We start from the raw sequence: 20,915 nt of genomic DNA on the forward strand, positions 1-20,915 counted from the left end.
AGACTTCAAAGTATTTCTTACTGCACCAGCTTGGGAGCTCTCTTCTCACAAGAAGCAAGGGCTTGGATTACTCAGCAGGATGGGGCAGACAGAGCTGTTGCACTGCAATGAGAGGAGTAAAAAGCCGCCCAGAAGAGTTCACGGAAATGAATAACTTTGTTGAAGTTTTTAGCCGGAAAATAAATTTGATAGACAAAATATCTCAGAGAATTTACAAGGAAGAAAGGGAATGTTCTGATGAAATGAAAGAATATGGCCCAATTCATATTCTGTGGTCGGCGTCAGAAGAAGATCTGGTTGATACTCTAAAAGGGATTGCCAGCTGCGTTGACAAATGCTGTAAGGCCACTGAAAAATGGATGTCTGGACTCTCAGAGGCCCTGCTTCCTGTAGTACATGAGTATGTACTTTATAGTGAAATGTTAATGGGTGTTATGAAAAGGAGAGACCAAATACAAGCAGAAGCGGATCCAGAGAGGAAGCTTTGACCTATAAAAAGGCAGATACTGATCTGCTTACAGAAGAGACTGGAAAACTTGAAGATAAAGTGGAATGCGCTAATAACGCCCTGAAAGCAGACTGGGAAAATGGAGACATAATATGCAAAATGATATCAAGTCAGCATTTATAGATATGACTGAGGAGAATATCCAGTACTATGAACAGTGCCTTGCTACACGGGAATCCTTCCTTGCATCACAGACTGACCTCCACTTGGAAGAAACCTCTGAAGATAAACCTGAATCCCACTGAGGACTTCTGTGCTATCTTTGGGAGACAGCATCTATTAACCAAAGTTACTCTTTCTGGATGGACTGTGTCCTTTATAAAGTGGGTGAAAAACATTTAGCACTATCTGGAAAACCAACAGCTTGAAACTCAGGTATTCCAGATCATTGACATGAATTGGATACACTCGTGTGTGTGTGTGTGTGTGTGTGTGTGTATACACACACACACGAATATATATACATGAATATATATATAAATATTTAGCTTAGTTTTTATTTTAAATTTATGTGCCAATAATTATATATAGAAAATTTTTTGTCCAAATATTTGTTTGTGGAACATGTCCTTTTAAATATATCATGAAGACTCAGTTTTAATAAAAAGTTTAATATAAAACAAAACAAAACAAAACAAAACAAAAAAACAAATGTACGCCTAAGGATCACGTTGTAACATTGAAGAGAAAATGACAGGATGCACTGTAGTTATTTCATAGTAATTATAAGGTACAGAAGGTACATTAAGAACAGTGTTACAGTCACCAAAGCAACATGTAGTCATTTACTAGGAAACAAGCCCAATGAAAGGAAGAATCATTCAACACAGTGATTTGTTTCTGGCTTCAGTGGTTTAATTCACAAGCACAAAGTATTTATATTCAAGGTGTACGACTTCATGTTTTGACATGTTTGTACATTGTGGGACAGTCCCCACCACAATCGAGCTAACTTACCTACCCATCACCTCACATGGCTGTCTTCCCCCCTCAGCCTTGTTTTGTGGTGAGAACAGTTAAGATTTACTCCTTTGGCAAATTTCTAGCATACAATTTAGTATTGCTATCCACAGTCACGCTGTTGTAAAGTAACAGTGACTTTCTAAGTGAACTTAAAGTTGCCAGTCCTTATAGAAAGCCTAGAAAAATGTAATTTATGTTTAAAAAATTTTTTTTAATGTTTATTCATTTTTGAGAGACAGAGACAAAGAGAGACAGAGCATGAGCTGGGGAGGGGCAGAGAGAGAGGGAGACACAGAATCCGAAGCAGGCTCCAGGCTCTGAGCTGTCAGCACAGAGCCTGACGCGGGGCTCGAACTCACGAACCGTGAGATCATGACCTGAGCTGAAGTCAGATGCTTAACCGACTGAGCCACCCAGGCGCCCCAGTATTTATTTATTTTTGAGAGAGAGAAAGAGAGAGTGTGTGTGTGCAAGCAGGGGAGGGGCTGAGAGAGAGGGAGACACAGAATCCTAAGCAGGCTCCAGGCTCCGAGCTGTCAGCACAGAGCCCGACGCGGGGCTCAAACCCACAGACTGTGCGAACATGTCCTGAGCTGAAGTTGGATGCGTAACCAACTGAGCCACTCAGGCACCCCAAGAAAAATGTAATTTAATACCAAGCTGTGTTTACAACTCCTACATGGAGTGAAACATTATTAATAGAACGTAGGCCCAGTCAGGTCCTTTCACGGATCATCTGAGTTTTCCCCTGACCTCTGGCAGGTCAATCTAGATCCACTCAGAGTTTCTATTTTGCTTCCATCATTTTCTAGGGATGCAGGGTCCACAGCATCACCTGGTAATTATTCCAGAGTCTGATCAACCTTGAGGTCCAGGGATTCTCCCATTTGCACAACTCCACTATCTCTTAACTTCAATCCATTTCCCTTGTTAGTTTTCATAGGATCTCTCCGTAAAAACACTTCATGTAATTGAAAATGGTAATAAATCAAGCAGAACTTGAACCTTTTCAATCTTGAAGCCTTCAGAGAAGTTTCTCTTTTCTCTCAGATTTTCCTCCTAGGACCAGTTTTTCATTATTTTAGTCATCTTGTTCCTCTTTAAATCTTTACTTATTTCTCCATATTACTTAAAAATATGTATCAAACAGGCTCTTAAGACAGAGAACAGGGGCGCCTGGGTGGCGCAGTCGGTTAAGCGTCCGACTTCAGCCAGGTCACGATCTCGCGGTCTGTGAGTTCGAGCCCCGCGTCAGGCTCTGGGCTGATGGCTCGGAGCCTGGAGCCTGTTTCCGATTCTGTGTCTCCCTCTCTCTCTGCCCCTCCCGTGTTCATGCTCTGTCTCTCTCTGTCCCAAAAATAAATAAAAAAAAAAAAACGTTGAAAAAAAAGAAAAAAAGAAAAGAAAAAAAAAAATTAAAAAAAAAAAGACAGAGAACAAACTGAGGGTTGCCGGACAGGAGGTGGGCAGGGGATGGGGTAAATGGGTGATGGGGATTACAGAGGGCACTTGTGGTGAGCACTGGGTGTTATATATAAGTGATGAGTCACAAAACCCTACTACTGAAACTAATATTATACTACATGTTAACTAGAATTTAAATAAAAAATTGGAAAAGGAAAAATATATATAACAAAGCTGAATTCAATCCTAGCACAAGGACAGTCAATATTCAGTGAAAAGGGCTGACTGTGGTCGCTGCTGACACCCTAGATTCATAACTGGTCCTTCCCCATTGGTTGGTTTTTGGTCTGGAACGGTATATTTTTGTACGTGTTCCTATTGAATTTTGTCCTTCTGAAAAAATACAATGCTCTAATCTGTCACGATCATGTTGAATTATATTCCAGTCTTTCTGAATTTCAGTAATTCTCAGGGTATAAAAAGTCAGTGCTGTGATATGATTTGTACCCTAAAATCAATATTTTCAACAATACTTATCAGTTCATCTATATCATTTAACTAGTACATTCCTCTTAATCGAATTCTATCACCGGCTTATCCCTCTTTGGATTTCAGAACCTATCATGTCTTAAAGATAGTTCATGGAGACTGACAAAAAGAAAAATTAAAAATGGAAGGATATGTAGTCAAAAACATGATCTTAAGTAGTTTTTAATTATAAATTTAACTTCATAACAATTCGTATTGTGAAATCAACATTCTTATCTGTTTAATATTTTAAATGTCTCTTTTATGCAGCATTTTGAGCAAAGACAGTAGAATAAATTCTCATTTACCTTTAACAAGTAGCTAAACTTCTCTAAGGATATTCAGTGCTTAAAAGAATATTGTAGGGGCGCCTGGGTGGCTCAGTAGGTTAAGCGTCTGACTTCAGCTCAGGTCATGATCTCTCAGTTTGTGAGTTCAAGCCTCACGTCAGGCTCTGTGCTGACAGCTCAGAGCCTGAAGCCCATTTAGGATTCTGTATCTCCCTCTCTCTCTGCCCCTCGCCCATTCACACCTTGTCTCCCTCTCCTTCAAAAATAAAATAAAACATTTAAAAAAAAAGAATATTGTATCACCAAAAAACACTAACCACTGCATGCTTTGTGTTTTCTTATATTAGTAGGTTTTTTTTCTGAAATTGCATTTTTAACATTGTATTATAAAATTTTCAAACCTATAGGAAAACGCAAAGAATTGGCCAAGAAGTACCTGAGTAACTACCAGCTAGATTCTATAATTCACTTTTGCATTTGCCTTATTGCGTTATTATTGTGTATTCATCAATCCATTTTTGTTATAGTTATTACAATTCAAAGTCAAATACAGATATCGGTACACTTCACTGTTAAAGATCTCAACACTTATATCATTATTTTGTTTACATTTGTGGGTAAATTTTACATACAATAAAATCATAAGCACATTTGATGAGTTTTGAAAAATGTACACACCCCTGTAACCCAACCCCTATCAAAATACAGACTCTTATCTACACCCTAGAGAATTCCCTCATATCCCTTCCCAACCTGTCTCTAGCCCTTACCCACCTCCAGGTAAGCACTTTTGTCATTAGAGTTTTTGCCAAAGATTGGTTTGCTGGGGCGCCTGGATGGTGCAGTCGGTTGAGCATCCAACTTTGGCTCAGGTCATGATCTCACAGTTTCTGAGTTCAAGCCCTGCATCGAGCTCGATGCTGACAGCTCAGAGCCCGGAGCCTGCTTTGGATTCTGTGTCTCCCTCTCTCTCTGCCCCTTCCCTGCTCTCTCTCTCTCTCTCTCTCTCTCTGAAAAATAACATTAAAAAAAAAAAAAGAAAAAGATTAGTTTGCCTGTTCTAGAATCCATATAAACAGAATCACATAGTGCATATGCTTTTGCGTAAGACTTCCTTCTCTCAGTATATAAATGCTTTTACAACCCATCTACATGGCTGTGTGTATCACTAGCTTGTTCTTTTTCATTGCTGGAGTACTATTCCACTGTATGGATATGCCAGAATTGGTTTAGCTAGTGCCTTTGCAGGTAAAAAAAAAATATCAAAAATCAATGTGAAACACCGCATAATAACCTCCCAGGAAAAATATCAGAATAATTATCTCAAATTTCATTTGTGAAGCTTGTCTTCGCTGGCCAATGGGACTTTGTAAGGCTTTATATTCAGTGGCAGAATTATAAATGCATGCTGTCACTTCCCAGCTCATCCATGCAGTAGAGACCCCTGTGGTAGCCAGTGTCAGTATAAAGTTGAGGTACTTAGAGCAAAAAGAAAAAAATGGAATTTTATCTCTGCTATCCCATTTCCCATCATTCCTAAACAGAGTCACTTCTGGTCTCTGGAGACTCTAAAGTCAGCTAGGTATGTTCACAATAATGAACAATTTTCCCTTCTTGTATAAAAAGAGCAGGAAACATTTAAAACATGGACACTGTTGGTATTACCCACACATGATGGTTAACTTGATGTGCGAGTTTGGGCCAAGGCAATGCCCAGATACGGATAAAACACTATTTCTGGGTCCGTCTGTGAGGGTGTGTCCAGAAGAGATGAGCATCTGAAGTGCTGGACTGAGTAAAGAAGACTGCCCTCCCTGCCCAGTGCAGCTGGGCGTCGTCCAGTCTGCTGATGGCCCGAGTACAACAAAAGATGGAAGAAGGCAAATCTGCTCCCTGCGTGAGCTGGGCTGCCCATCTTCTCCTGTCATCAGACATGGGTGTCCGTCTTCTCTTGTCATCAGACATCGGTGTCCATCATCTCCTGTCATCAGACATCGGTGCTCCTGGTTCTCAGACCTTCAGACTCAAGATGAGAACTCATACCCCCGCACCCTCTCCCCCACTTCTTAGGTCTTGAAACTGAGACTAGAACCTTCACCATCGGCTTCTTTTTCTTCCAGGCCTTCAGTTTTGGTTCCCACTGGCTTTCCTGTGTCTCCAACTTGGAGATGGCAGATAATGAGACTTCTCAGCCTCCATAACTGTGTGAGCCAATCCCTCAAAATACATCTCTATCTATCTAGATATATCCTACTGACTCTGTTCCTCTAGAAAGCCCCAATACAGATACAAGTACAAAGAAGTGGGCTGCTCCTGTGACAAATATGTACCAAAAAATGTACAAGTGGCTTTTGTACTGGATGATGGGAGGAGTTTTTAGGCACATGCTAGAAAAGGCCTAGACTTCCACGAACAGAATTTTAAAGGTGTTTCTGTTAAGAACTCAGGAAGAAAAGAGGAGCTCTGTAGAGAACGATTCCATCTTCTTACAGAGTAAGAAGCAGAATACTGGAAGATACGTGGATGCTACCTAACGGCTGTTCTGATGAGGTCTCAGATGGAAATGAGGGACATGTTATTATCAGAGGACAATGGAGAAGAGGTGATCCTTGTTACAATGTGGCAAAGAACTTGGTTTTGAATTGTGTTTTGGCTCTAGAGTTTTGTGGAAGGTAGGTGCTCAAACTGGATATTTAACTGAGGAGATTTCTAAGCAAAATATTGAGGGAGTAGCTTAGTTCCTCTTGACTGCTTATCACAACATGCAAGAAGAGAGAGATGACCGGAAGACCAAACTACTCACCAAGGGAGAAGCGGGACTTATAGATCTGGAAAAATCTCAGGCTATCCACATTGCAACAAAATGAGAAAGCATGTTCAGGAGAGAGCACTAAGAGGGTGGTCAAGAATCTGTTTGATAAGGAGATTAATATGGGTGTGAACCAGACCTAATCAACCACCCAGCAGGAAGACTACTGGTTTGAACTGAAGAAGAGGGACACAACAAGGAGCAAAGGAAGGCTGTCAGAGTGAGAATTAATAGGATGGGACCACAGAGCCACCTGGCTGCAAACACGCACTATTCTTCAAGATCAGGGAAGAATGACCCCAACATTGATTCAGGCTATCAGGGGTGCATCCTTGGTTCAAGAAGGGAGATATGCCTTTGACAGGCCAGACAGCCTCTGCTCAAAGCTGTGCAGGTGGGGCCACTTGGGGACCCATCCTTGCCTGCAGAACTTGGGGACAGGACCCCAACCCAGTGGGCCTGGAGGGCAGAGCCCGAGAGTTCAGGAAGTTTGTCTTGCTAAGTGCTGTACCTGCTTGGGACCTGTCATTCTCTCCTTTCCTAGTTTCCCCTTTTGAAATGGGAATGTCTATCCTATGCCTGTCCCACCAGGGTTATTTTGAAGCACATGCCTTGTCTGGTTTGACACAACTGGAGAGGAATTCTGCTTCAGGATTAACTGTACCTCGAGCTCACTCCTATCTGATTTAGGGGATATTTAGATGAGACTTTGGACTTCAGAGTTGATGCTGGGACCAGTTAAGACTTTGGGAGCTGTTGGGATGGAATGGATGCATTTTGCATATGAGAAGGACATGAATTTGGGGGGACTGTGCTTAATACATCATGGACAAAACATCTGTGTCCTCCCATAGACATCCTACCCGCCACATGATGGTGTTAGAAGGTGGGGCTTGTGGGAGGTGATTAGGATTAAGTGAGGTCACAAGGGTGAAGCCCTAATGATGGATTAGTGCTGTCAGAGAGTCCTCAGAGAACCTGCTTCCCCTCTCTGCTCTCCGCCACATGAAGCACAACGAGAAGGCTCAGTCTGCAACCTCGAAGAGGGTCCTTACCAGAACTCGACCATGCTGGCCCTGATCTCAGACTTTTTAGCCTCCAGAACGGTGAGAAATCCATGCCTGCTGTTTATTAGCCACCTAGTCTATGGAACTTTGTTATAACAGCCCAAACTGACTAAGATGCTAGAAAATATGATCTTTACCATGACACCTAGATTGTCCAAACTGTATGGTTTCACATTCCACAATAGTAAATGTCCAACAAGACGAGCACGCACAAACCACACACTTGGAAAGCACCCTAGACTTTCCAGAGCATTTTCACATCCACTTATGTCATCTGATTCCCGTGACAACCAGGGAAACAGAAAAGATTATTCTCATTTCAGAGATGAGAAAACTGGAGTTGAGAGAGGTTAAATGACTTGACCGAGGCACCCAGCTTATAAATGACCCCGACCCAAGTCTCCTCTGACATTCAATTCTCTGCAGTTTACGCTAGAGTATGTTATAATTGGGGGTGGGAGGTGGGGGGTAATAATCTCATTGGGAGTTTCTTCCTTCAGGACGCTTTCCATAATGGCACCACCACAACATAATGATTCCCCCAAATAATGTTGGTAACGCCTCACTGAAAACTTGCCCATTCACAACTCAAAGGTGGCAAGAAGTTTACATATAAATACTCCAATCCTATATACAACTGAGATATTCAAGGCTCTTGTTTTACATGACATACAGGGTCCCGCAGGGAATCAAGGTTAAAGCGGTCCAGCCAACGTGCTTCCCTGTGTCAAAGGGAGAAGAAACCCCCAGCTTGATGATGGTCTAATGCTTGCTGTTTCATACCTTCAGACAACTTCCTCTATACACTCCAGTTTCAAAAAGCAAAGATTAGGGGCACCTGGTTGGCTCAGTCGTTAAGCGACAGACTCTTGGTTTCAGCTCAGATCGTGCTCTCACAGCTGGTAGGATCAAGCCCCACGTCAGGCTCTGTGCTGAGTGTGGAGCCTGCCTGAGACTCTGTCTCTCTGTCTCTGCCCTCCCCCTCAAAAATAAATAAATAAAAGGGGGAAAAAAAAGCGCAAAGATTACTCCCCTCCATGCCCAGGAAAGAACCAAATGGAGTTCCAGAACTGAAAAGAATTTACATACTTTCCCACGTGCTTACTTCTCAAGAAGCAGGTTGGTCCCGAAAGAATCGGGCTTAACCCCTGTAGCCTAAACCTAAAACGACGGAGTCCAGAAAATGTGCACGTCATCTCCGTATCACGTCTGGTCCAGGAGATACCCTTCTGAGAAGGGGATCTTTCTTAGAACCGCAGAAATTCCTTTTCCTTTTACACTGCTGGGGCTGAGTGTTTCCTTTGTTTTTGTTTTGTTTATTTTGTTTTGTTTTGTTTTTCCTATCCGTTTTAGGTCTCAGGTCAGAATGCTCCTTCGGTTCTAAACGGGATGCTTCCTGGATTTCCATGAAATGTTGATGAGCGCCTCAGGCTTAGAGCGTGACGGGCTGTGGAATACACTTGTGAATACTAACGACCTGACCGCCCCAGCTTGGAGCTCACAGGCATCTCTTCTATCAAACTCCCCCAAACTCCTTAATAAGATGTGGGACGGTCAGGGTGAGGCAGAGGGTACAGGCACTTGCCGAGTGTTAATAAATAGCACCCTTCCTCTGAGATCCATTCTCGAAGACTCTAACGAGGATCCGAGGAAAGGGAGCTTTAAAACTTAAGCGCTTGTACAACCTAATCATCCTAATCAGGTCCAAAACAGTCACATTTCTTTTCTGTCACCAAAACCACCACATGCTTGGGCTAAGCAATACACCAACTCACTGCCTCTTTCCTCGTGATGTTCCCCGCCCCCCGCTTTTTTCTTTTTTGGTCTTTCTTCTATGTCTACTCTACATTCTATAATTCGTTGATTGACCACTAACAAAAATATCAAACACTTAGCGCACTCTGACTATATGCTAAATATTTCACATATATTATCTCACTAAGCCCCACAATAACCCTACAAACTAGGTAGAGTTGCCATTTATTTTACAGTGGAGGACGACCCAGGCTTGTCAGAGGTGAGGAGGTCACACATCACGTATTCATTCATACGTACTTAGCACGGGGGTAGTTACTGAGCACTGGGAGATGCCCTGTCTACACATGAATGAATAAACCCAGCACTGCCTCTGTCTTAATGGTATTTTCGATCTAGTAAGGAAGAAAATAAACAGGTTTTCAAGGATGCATGGGAAGGGTAGATGTTTATGACACCCGCCCTCAAATACGTGGCGTTGCTACGTTATTTTGAGCTGCAGGCAGTTGAAAAGCAGCAAATGCAGGAAGTTTTCTTTGAATTCCCCTTATCTGCCTAAAGGAGCTTAATAGTCATAAATCCCCTGCTCAGTAGTTCCACCAACGAGGGAAGATGGGTCCTTATCGCAGGAGAGGAAACGAGACATCACACGCAGACTCTGTCGTAAACTATCACACCTCCCAACCGGTCTCCTAAGAACCCTCATCTTTCCTAAAACCCACGGACTCTCCCCTAAGAGGCCTACGTGCCCCTGCTCCTTCCCCATGAGGATGGGATCTCAGCCTGAATTCGAAGTCCCCTCGGGGAGACACTCATCTTTCCGCGGGTGTCACCCACTGGGTCTACATGTCCATAATGTTCTATTTGTTTTTCTCACTCATTTCTCTTTCGTTACAGGGGTTTCAGCCAAGAACTCAGAAGGGGAGAGGAAAATCCTTTTCCTCCCCAGAAACTGTAGAACAGTAAAGGGTAAGGCCGAGATTCAAACCCAGAACTCAAAAACCCTTACTATAAAGCCCCTCTCAGCCAATGCCCTACAAAGTACCATGATGTGCAATGCTCCCTAAAAAGGAATTGGGGGACATTAAGTAAGTAAAGTGTGCTAGTTTGAACCACCGTATCTTACACTCTAATAGATTTTTCTAGAACCCTCCAGTTCATAATTGGAAGCCACTGTCAAAAAAAGTAAGAGAGCGCTGTGGGCTCAAAGGGCCTTTTGTATCCTGTAACTATCGGTATCACATGACGTGACATCCCGGCCCCGTCTCCACGCACCTCGTCACACTCTCATGGCCGCAACTGGGCTCTGTGTGAGTCAGGGAGTTTGTGTGTGAGCCTGTGTGTGCAGCACTGTGGTGTGGGGGCATGGGGAAGGTGGAAGAGAAAGAATAATTTGGAACTGGAGTGCCTGGGTGGCTCAGTCGGTTAAGCATCCAACTCTCGATTTTGACTCAGGTCACTAATTCACGGTTCGTGAGTTCAAGCCCTGCCTCGGACTCCGCGCCGACGGTGCTGAGCCTGCTGGGACTCTCTCTCTCCTCTCTCTGCCCCTTCAGCACTCTCTGTTACTCAAAATCAATAAATAAACTTGAAAAAAGAAAGAAGGCTTTGGTATGAGAGGTTGAGAATAAGTCATCCCTGGCACGGAGGCTTTGAGGAATGAATAAGATTTCCAATCAGGTTTTAAATGGACTCGTGATAACAGCAGCATGTAGTGGCTTACTAAAATTCAAATGTGATGTGAACCACATAATTGAAGGAACAGAGGCCACACAAAGTGGGGAGAGATGCACCGTCCTCTGTCATGCTCAGGCGACACTCCGTGTGCTTGGGTCTGTTGTGTAAACTCTGCTTTCAAAAGCACATTGAGAAGCCAGGGCCCCTGTCTGGAGGCAGCAGGTCTGCTGGTGGAAGAACTGAAATTCGTGACAGGTTGAAAGCAAAACAAAACAAGACAAACTAACAACGTCCAGATTGGAGAAGGACAGATGCAGGGGGGAATTAACAGCTGCCTGCAAATATTATATGTACGTATATCCAGAAGGAATTAGATTTACCTTGTGCGAGTGTAAGATCCAGAATTAGGACCCATACACAGAACAATTGAGCACATATTCGCTGGGCTCTCATCAGAGGACGGTCCTGAGGATCACACCTTACAACTCAGCGCAAATACGAGTCAAGTATGGATAGGCCCTGGCCTCTGGGACCTTACGTACATTAGGAGAGACAGACATAAAATGTAACTGGTATTTCACTGTCATTTCAGGATCATACAGGTTGACACGAGATGAGGCTATGATAAGAAGCGGAGGAAGGGCACTGCAGATAAGCGGGGGGAACAGGGAATATTGTGTGAAGGGGTTAGTACAGTGCTCAGCACACAGGAGACACAGGAGAAATATTTGTTCAATGAGTGAATGGTCTTGTGTTTGTGAGCATGGACAACAGGGGTGGGAGGCCGGACAGGAAGGCCCATTGGGGGTCTATGACTAGAGTTTACGTAACTAAAGATTAAAAGGGCCTCCACTAAGCAAGTGATTCCAGGGTGAAAGGGCAGGGGTGGGGGAAGATGTGAGATCTATTTAATGGATGAAAAAACACGGGTGAGAGACAGACAAAGGTGGCCAGGAGAGAAGATGATGGCTCCACCAGAAATTACTGCCAAACTCAACGTCACGAAAATTTTCCCCAATGTTTTCTTCTAAGAGTGTTATAGTTTTTGTCCTTAAGTTGAGGTCTTTGATCCATTTTGTGTTAATTCTTGCATATCACGTGAGGAAGGGGTCCAACTTTATTCTATGCGTGTGGTTATTTTCTGCACCATTGTTTGAACAGACTGTCCTTTCTCCATTGAATGGTCTTAGCAAAAATGAATTGGCCATATACGGGAGGTTTATTTCTATTCTATTCTGTTTATGTATATGGCTGTCCTGATGCCAGTAACAAAGTAAATGTGTTTTATACATGACATTTAATCCCCATAATATTCTTTTGAAGTAGACATTCTTATTTTCATTTTATAATTGAGGAAACAACCTCAGAAAAATTAATTCCCTGAAGGAATCACAGCTAGTAACTGGGAGATTAAAGATTTAAACCCATCCAATTCCAAACACTGGAAATAAAATCAAGTTCCTAGAAAGACATTTCTCCCCGGGGAATTGAACCCAGACAGTTAAAAGCACTGAAACAAAATAAACTTATAACTCTGCAAAGTTGAAACTCTTTTAAAAAAGCAAAAACAAAAACAAAAACAGAAGATAATGGCTGCACGACAGGGTGCTTCTCCAGATTTTCCAGGACACTAGATGTTCCCCAGGGGAATTCCTTTATTCCCAAGCTTCTAAATTTTTGAAGAATAGGAAACGATTTAATTAATCCAGAAAATATTTTTCAGCTTTGAGTTTTTACATGAGGCCTAGCTGCAGAGGAAAGGAGAAAGACGAGAAAGAAAGAACAAAGCAAAACTGCGGGGAAACCAAGAAAATAAAAACAGACATAAAAGTGACACAGAGAGGAAGAAAACTCTGTGAAAAGCAGAGGGGACGAAGACAGAGGCAGGAGACCGTCTCTCTCTCTCTCTCTCTCTCTCTCTCTCTCACACACACACACACACACACACACACACACACACACACGACCAGGACAGAGAGACCCATCAGAGAGAGAAATGCAAACATTCACGTGATCCCCAATTTCCAGATGCAGAAGCCGAGACAGACAGGCTAAGTTTCTTGTCTGAGGCCACACAACCAGGACTCCGATTTAAACCCCAGTCAACACCTGTGTGCTCTTACCCACTGCTCTACACTTGCTCTAAATGTTGCCTTACGCCACACAAATCAGAGACCCACAGAGGGAGAAGAGTCCCTGACATAAGACCTGTAGATAAAGGCTCTGACCATCATGGGAAAATACCTGCTCTTGAGACATTTTGTAAAGTGTGATTAAGTATGCAAACTGCTGAATCTTCATGATTACATGCATAAGAGAGTAAAACAGTATCCAAATCCATCCCTTGGGGGCCAAACCAGACGGATACAGGTTAAAAGGCTGAGAGGTGGGAACTGGCATTCATTTACAGAGTCAAGGCCACGGCTGAAGATTCTTGTCCAGGCAGGAGTTTTCTCGGGGCTGGGAGTGAAGGCAGAGCTCCTAACCCAAAGATAGGGTCTGACACTGAGAAGAACAACCATGAACAGTGAGCACTAAGAGAGTAGAGTCACGAATCAAGTTTAGTGACATGGGACAGTATTCAGGGTAAACTCAATTATTCACTCATCTGTGTGTGTATTTAGTGAGCAAATGAAGCTCACAGTGCTATTCTCTGTACCAGGGATATCATTTAAAAAAATTTTTAAGTTTATTTATTTATTTTGAAAGAGAGAGAGAGAGAGAGAGAGAATATCCCGAGAAGGCTCCATGCTGTCAGCACTGAGCCTGATGCAGGGCTCAAACTCACCAACCGTGAGATCATGACCTGAGCCAAAACCAAGAGTCAGATGCTTAACCGGTGAGCCACCCAGGCATCCCAGGATATAATTTTTAAAAAAAGAATGAATGCCAAAGGAGAGCATGCGGTCCGATGGGAGAGAGACGACAGCAGACAATTAGAACATCACACCATCGGCCCTACACCGCGGTGGGGGAGCAGAGGTGAGTGGCTGGGCTAGGCCAGGCCAGGCCGGCTGCATACCCCTGATGCAGAAGAGCCTGGAAGGGTAACACTGCAGCCCAGTGGGAACTTCCTTTTGTGACAACAGGGCAGACCTTTGAGACTGACATGATGTCACTGTGACGTACGGAGTGCACCAACTAAGGTCTGGGCTCCTTCTTCACCCCCCAAGGGCTACATAAACCACAGAAACTTTCGGTGCTGCTCCGAGCGGAATAAATAATCCACTTACTTGAATCCTTAATCTTGTGTTGATGTTTTGCTGGTTCAATAATAACACAAAGTAAAAGCGAGTTTAATGGAGTCTGATTCCATATGCTCACAAACCCAAGGACCTGGGCCAGCCCTTGAACAGGAGCCCATAGGAAGGTATCCAATCCCAACCCGGGGTGCCAGGGCTCAGCACTCCTGAAGAAGCAAGGCTTAAGTGAAAAGCCAAAAGATGACCAGAAGTCGGCAAGGCAAGAGAAAGAAACGGAGGGGCCAAGGCTGTTTGGGAAAGCGCAAACGGGGAGTGTGAGAGCCCAGAGGAGAGAAAGAGCATAGAACATGCAAAATGCTGCAAGAAATTCCATCTGGCTGGGGAGACACGGTACAAGGTGGGAACACTGCAGAACTATATCATGAAAAATCTTAGCAGCAAGGCAAGGTAAACAATCTGGCTTTCTTCTACAGGAAAGGGCAAGGTGCTTGGGCCTTGGGTAAGACAGTGACACTAGAAGATACGGGAGAGGCTCCAAAGTCATTGTTTCCAGCCACTGGGACGATCCAACAAATTCTAGAGCAACAACAGATAACCAGAACACCAGTAAGGAGACAACTAGGCAATAGTTAAAAGATAATTAGAGCAGCTATATCAGTTAGGGCTCTCCCAAGAAACAGAAGCAGTAGTCTATCAGTGTATGTATGGATGGATGTAGCTATCTATCTATCTATGTATCTATCTAAAGAAGCTTATTTTCAGGGATTGGCCCACACAATTGTGGGGCTGGCCAGTCGAAAAATCTGTAGGGCAGGAGCCAGGCTAGCCATTCAGGCAAGAGTTGATGTTGCAGTCTTGAAGCAGAATTTCTTTTCTGGGAAACCTGTTTTTGCCCTTAAGGATATCAACTGATTGAGTCAGGTCTGCCCACCTGATGGAGGGTAATCTCCTTTACCTAAAGTCAACTGATGGTAGATGTCAACCCCACGGATAAAGTACCTTCACAGAAACACCTAGATTAGCATTTGATGAAGGAGCTGGACACTAAAGCCGAGGCAAGGGGACACAGAAAAGTAACCATCTCAATGACTCAGATCAGAGTAGGGATAGAGAACAGAGGAAAGCAGATCAGTTTGAAACACACTTGGGATGTGAAGTTGTTACAGTTTTGTGGTTGCCTGGAAATGGACTGAAGGACAAGTGTCAAGGGTTTCTGACACAGGCCACCGGGAGAAGGGGCGTGGCTTCCCTGACTCAGGGAGGGCACTGGCCTTTTCATAACAAAGTGGTGACCTTTGATCGGTTCTAGTCATACAAAGCCTGGCTCATTAAGGGGAAATGGAATCATGCTGCCGCGGGAGAACTGGAGGAATAAATCTAGAAGTTAGATTGTGAAAAAGCAGGGCTGAGAAGTCTCCGAAAGGAGGAGAGACATTCAAGCACCTGGCTGGCTTCAGATGCCCTTCTGCATGAGGGCAAAGCTGTGGCCTGACTGCCCCCTTCCAGGCCCCTGCTTCTGCTCCGGGTCGCATGACTGTCCCCTGCCTTTTTAAAATTATTAGGTTTAAAGTCAATTGCAAATTACGTAAGTGTGGAAAACACAAGTTCTAAAAATACGAAATCAACTGCTAAGATGAATGTTCAGATTTCTGAATATATTTTACTCTGCAGACCAAAAACTAAAAAAAAAGACAAAAAATCCAGGTCACTGCCCTTCATGTGCCATGCATGAAGAGAATGTCAAGGACTCATTTATACGAAACCTTTATTGACAGAATTTATACTGCCACTTGGTCAGATATTTTGAAGGGGAGAAAAAGGGAGAGTAAGAAACCTTTTTGTTTGTTTCAGATATTGTCTGGCAACATATTTAAGATCCTGAATTAATTTTCTGAACCCTGTGAAAACAGAGTTGTATCATGATAATGGGACTCAATCTTACGCATAAGTGCACTAACATGTTATTCTGTGAAGCATCTCCTGAGGAAGTGTGTTCAGTATATTAGGTTCACACCACTTTCTTTCCTAAAAAGGTCTCATTATTTCATAATTTTTAACTTACTAAGCCAAAACCTAATTGTATGATTCAGTGAAAAGTGACGCACGCGCGTACCACAAAGGGCTCCTTCTGGGCTAAGGATGGGAGTCTCCAGTCCTGGATTGTTAGAAGGACAGGTAAGAGGCCGGTTCAGCCCACAGCCATTTAATGAGCCTGATTCAAATGCACAAATGAGCCCTAAGTGCTCCTAGAAAGCCACCGAAGGCCAATCCACATCTCAGGTGCCCATCCAGGACTGCACTCGTGGCTCTCTGTGCAATCTACTATCTTCTGCTCTTTTGGCTTCAGCCCCAAACTCAGCTTCTGTTTCTGCATGGCCTCTGGGAACTCTATACTTATTTTCTTGCTGTTTTTGGCTTTCCTCCACATCCTGACTTTTAATCTCTGCCCCCAGGCGTCATACAACAGATAAAATCCTCCAGTCCTACTCTGAGTCGACAGCCCTTATTCTGGCCCAATGGGGGGCTAAATCATCTGGAGAAAGGGCAGAATGTGGAACTCTTTGCTCTGCCTGTCATCAGGCTGATTCATTTTCAGGCAACGCAGAGTCATTCCTGGTTAGACATGAGAGGATGCTACCACATTACCAAAGAGAGGGAGGCAAGCCATAGGCTGTGCCTACAAAAGTCCATCCTTTTCTATTGCAAATAATGCACAGAAAGATTATAACCTAGAAAGTTGAAGCTTAGTATCTCCTGCTCTGTGTGACCTACTTTCCATCAATGAAAAGATGAAAGAACATTGAAATAGAACAAACTAAATAGGAAATGCTGGCCCTTATCAAACGGCATGGGATAATCCGCATGAAATGCATCACAAAAGCAAAACTGAGGCTTAGAAATGTTTACATGTTTCCCTAGGCAGAGGATCGGAAGTGAAACTATCAGAGCTTTGTTGCAACTCATAGACGTGCTATATTTACGACAAATGACAAAAGTTTAAACTATTTATAGTGAAATATTAATTGTAAGCTAGAAAGATGATGTTAAACTGAAAACAGTAATAGCTCTCATGTATTGAGACTTTAACATATAACAAACTCTGTATTAAATGTTTTACATATGCAATATTCATAAAAACTTCCTGAGGAAGGTATTATCTCTTACCAATCAAGAGACTGCCCAGGAGAAGTGGCTTAGCCAGAGAGTGTTAGTGATGATGTCACAAATAAATTACTCAAAGGCCTCCTGTGAAAGGTGCCTTCAAGATTTTCTATTGGGGGGCGCCTGGGTGGCTCAGTGAGTTAAGGGTAAGACTCTTGGTTTCAGCTCAGGTCATGATCTCACAGTTTTTGAGTCCAAGCCCTGCATCGGGCTCTGTGCTGGCAGTGTGGAGCCTGTTTGGCGTTCTGTCTCCCTCTCTCTCTGCTCCTCCCTTGCTTTCTCTCTCTCTCTCTCTCTCAAAATAAATAAAAATAAACTAAAAAAAAAAAAGATATTCCAGCGGGGACTCAGCCATTTATAGGGGAGACCAAAGTGAAAATGAAATGAAAGACTATGGAAAACAAACAGGAAAGGTCAATGATAAGATGTGTGGGGCCAACCTAAGGCTGAGCCCGGGCTTTCGAGCTCAGAAACCAGGCTGTGCTTCCCAACCCCTGGTTCCTGACCCATTTTTAGAACCATCTAGAAAGACTCTTGGTTCCTCCCCATGAAAATATGCTCTGATCATTATTTTGCACTTTATAAAATACGTGATGACAGATTAGCCAAGTCTATTAAGTAATCACCCACACAAAATGGAAATTCATACTAGCAATCAGTGTTTTGAAGGAGAAATTTGCAATTACCGGACAGCAGCACTGACCTAATCAGGCTGTTCAGGGAAGGCCTTCTCGAAGAAGGGATGACTGATTTGGGATCTGAAAGATGAGCACATATTCACTCAGGGAGGTCAGGGAGGCAGAAGGGAGGGCGCTCCATAAAGGCTCTATGGCTGGAGCACATAGAGTACATTTGATGGAGAAAAAGAGCAACAACAGTGGAACAATAAAGGTGTGGCGTGCAGTGAGGCTGGAGAAGTGGGTAGTGGCCCACAGCACAGGGCCTTGAGGGAGTTCGTTCAATGTTTGTTTTGAAAGCAATAAAATAAAAAAAAAAGCCACCAGCAGATTCCAAATTGTTTGGGGCAGTGGTGGGAGTGGCAGAAGCCAGTTGTGACCATAGACCATTGTCTAATTTCCATTCAGAAGAATCCATCCGGCCATTGCACAGAGAATGGATGGGAAGGATACCAGCAAGGTGGATGAGGACCAGGGTGCAGGTCACTGCAATGGTCCACAGGAGGGGCAACTATGAGGCAAACAGAATGCACCCAACCACAGCCAGTCCTGGAGTGCCTGCCATGCGCCAGCAAGGATTCCCACGTTCTTAGAGAGAGATTCCGAAAAGGTGGACTGATAGGGAGAGGAGGAAGGACGAGTGACACGGAAACCAAGCATGAGAATCTTCCAAGGCATAAGGAATGGTCTAAAATTTCAGAATGTTGATAAGAAGTGAGAGATCGAGCAAAATGGGAATGGAAAATGCCTTTTGGAGGAGAAAGTTTTGGTGTAAGAAGGGAAGTGAAAAAGAAAATCGGGATGCCATGCTAAAATACTGTCATTTTAGAATCAACTGGCCCATGATGAATCTATGTCTCAAACGAAAGGAATAGTTTGTATCATTAAAAACACAATGATCAGGACGCCTGGGTGGCTCAGTCGGTTGAGCGTCTGACTTCAGCTCAGGTCACGATCTCACGGTTCGTGAGTTCGAGCCCCGCGTCGGGCTCTGGGCTGATGGCTCAGAGCCTGGAGCCTGCTTCCGATTCTGTGTCTCCCTCTCTCTCTGCCCCTCCCCCATTCATGCTCTGTCTCTCTCTGTCTCAAAAATAAATAAACATTTAAAAAAAAAACATTAAAAAAAAAAAACACAATGATCTAAGAATTCCAGTGATTTACAGGGTTTCTAAAGGCATTAAAGCATTCCGTTTCAACCCCGACAGATCAGAAGAACGAAGGGCTTCAAACAGATAGTACTTCTTTTTAGCAACATGCCTGTATGTAAATTAAAATAGAGCTGTCCATGAGATTGAACTAGCTGCCCAGAGCACTGGGAAAAATTCCAGAAACCCAGAGGGCATCTGCTCTTAGTCCATGTGATTATCAGGCTGGCATCACACTGAAAAGTATGATGGGGGTATTGATAGTTACCCCTGGTTCAGATTAATTCATGACACTAATCACACAGAGAAATTTTATCTCCAAATCCCTGGCTCTCTTGCAAAATGAGGAAGATGCAATGGCCTATACATTTGGAATTAGAGAATCAGACATCAGTGATCACCCTTAATGAATCCAGTTAGATACAGGATAGAGGGAATGGGGTTCAGAAAAGCCCATCCACTGATCATTCACATCTTAACATGAATTAGTACATGACATTTCAGTGGAGATCTCTCAACGAGAAACTGGAGTTTTAAGGAAGGATAAAGGAGAAAACATTTGGAAACATGGAAACGTGCCATTGCACAGTGCCTCTGAATCCCTGAGGCATTGGATGGAGAAATAAGAGAGAAGCAAAAAGGGGCACCTGGGTGGCTCAGTTGGTTAAGCATCAACTTCGGTTCAGGTCATGATTTCACGGCTTGTGAGTTTAAGACCCACATCCAGCTCTGTGATGATGGCTCAGAGCCTGGGGCCTGCTCCAAATTCTGTGTCTCCCTCCTTCTCTGCCCCTCCCCCGCTAGTGCTCTGTCTCTCTCTCTGTCAAAAATAAATAAACGTTAAAAAAAAAAGAGAGAGAGAGAGACAGAGAAGCAAAAGAAGAAGCTTTACAAAGTATCCAGAAAAAGGGGAGTGGGGAAAACCCAGGCAGCTGAGACAGAGTGGAGGCTCAATACATTTGGAAATAGATATGAAATGTACAATGAAAGAATGCTTCACCTACTTTGCCATTGTGCCCAAGGTTCATCCTAGCTCTACCCCAACCCTCTCAAAACGGTGCTTCATAACCTGGCAGGCATCGACAAATCCAACAGGATGTGTGATCCAGTGTTCAATACGGAATCAATACAAGTTCCAGGCTAAGGAAGAGAGTAACTGAAGACGAAATTCAACCAGCAACTCAGATGATTGAGTTTTTCTCTTATTAGCTAACACGTGCACTGATACTTTGATGCTTATGAAAGATCAGCCCATGTATTTGGGTAGGATATAAGAACTAAACCGAGATAAAATAAAGTACAAAAGAGTATGATTATCAAAATAAATGACAGGGAAACAAGAGAAACTTGAACTCAGAGTAAAGGAGCAATGTTGAGACACTGGGGAAATGTCTATACACTGGGACATCGGTACCAGGGTTAGAACAAAGTAAGGGACCAATGAGGACACTGCAAGCAGTGTAAGCAGGGTTTGAAAGGCTAGGCAGCCTGAAAGGAGGCTTATCTGACACAGCTTCATAAAGCAATATACTTAATACTGAGTACAACTGGAGAGATAAATTTCCAAGTGAAATTTAAAAGATCAGTAAACCTCATGTGGGTCTGATGCATTTTCACGGCAAACTTTATATTCTGAAAACTAAGACAGGAAGGACTCCCTAAATGCACAAGAGCCAGTCGCTATTATTAAATACGGCAGGTGTAATGACACAGTGTGGTTTTTGTGG

The 20,915-nt window shown here is 43.4% G+C and overlaps 2 protein-coding genes and 1 pseudogene across 2 annotated transcripts in view; 2 read left to right on the top strand and 1 right to left on the bottom strand.

The window, feature by feature from the left end:
* The window catches only part of LOC125920002 (sorting nexin-7-like), a 1,457-nt pseudogene extending 514 nt beyond the window's left edge, over positions 1-943 (top strand).
* The window catches only part of VIM (vimentin), a 482,853-nt gene that overhangs the window by 74,987 nt on the left and 386,951 nt on the right, over positions 1-20,915 (top strand). The gene's annotated exons all lie outside the window — the stretch shown is intronic.
* ST8SIA6 (ST8 alpha-N-acetyl-neuraminide alpha-2,8-sialyltransferase 6) overlaps positions 1-20,915 on the bottom strand; it is a 146,561-nt gene that overhangs the window by 12,323 nt on the left and 113,323 nt on the right. The window lies entirely within an intron of this gene.

This window comes from Panthera uncia, chromosome B4 (genome assembly GCF_023721935.1).
Source record: "Panthera uncia isolate 11264 chromosome B4, Puncia_PCG_1.0, whole genome shotgun sequence".
In the NCBI taxonomy this organism is placed as follows: Eukaryota; Metazoa; Chordata; class Mammalia; order Carnivora; family Felidae; genus Panthera; species Panthera uncia.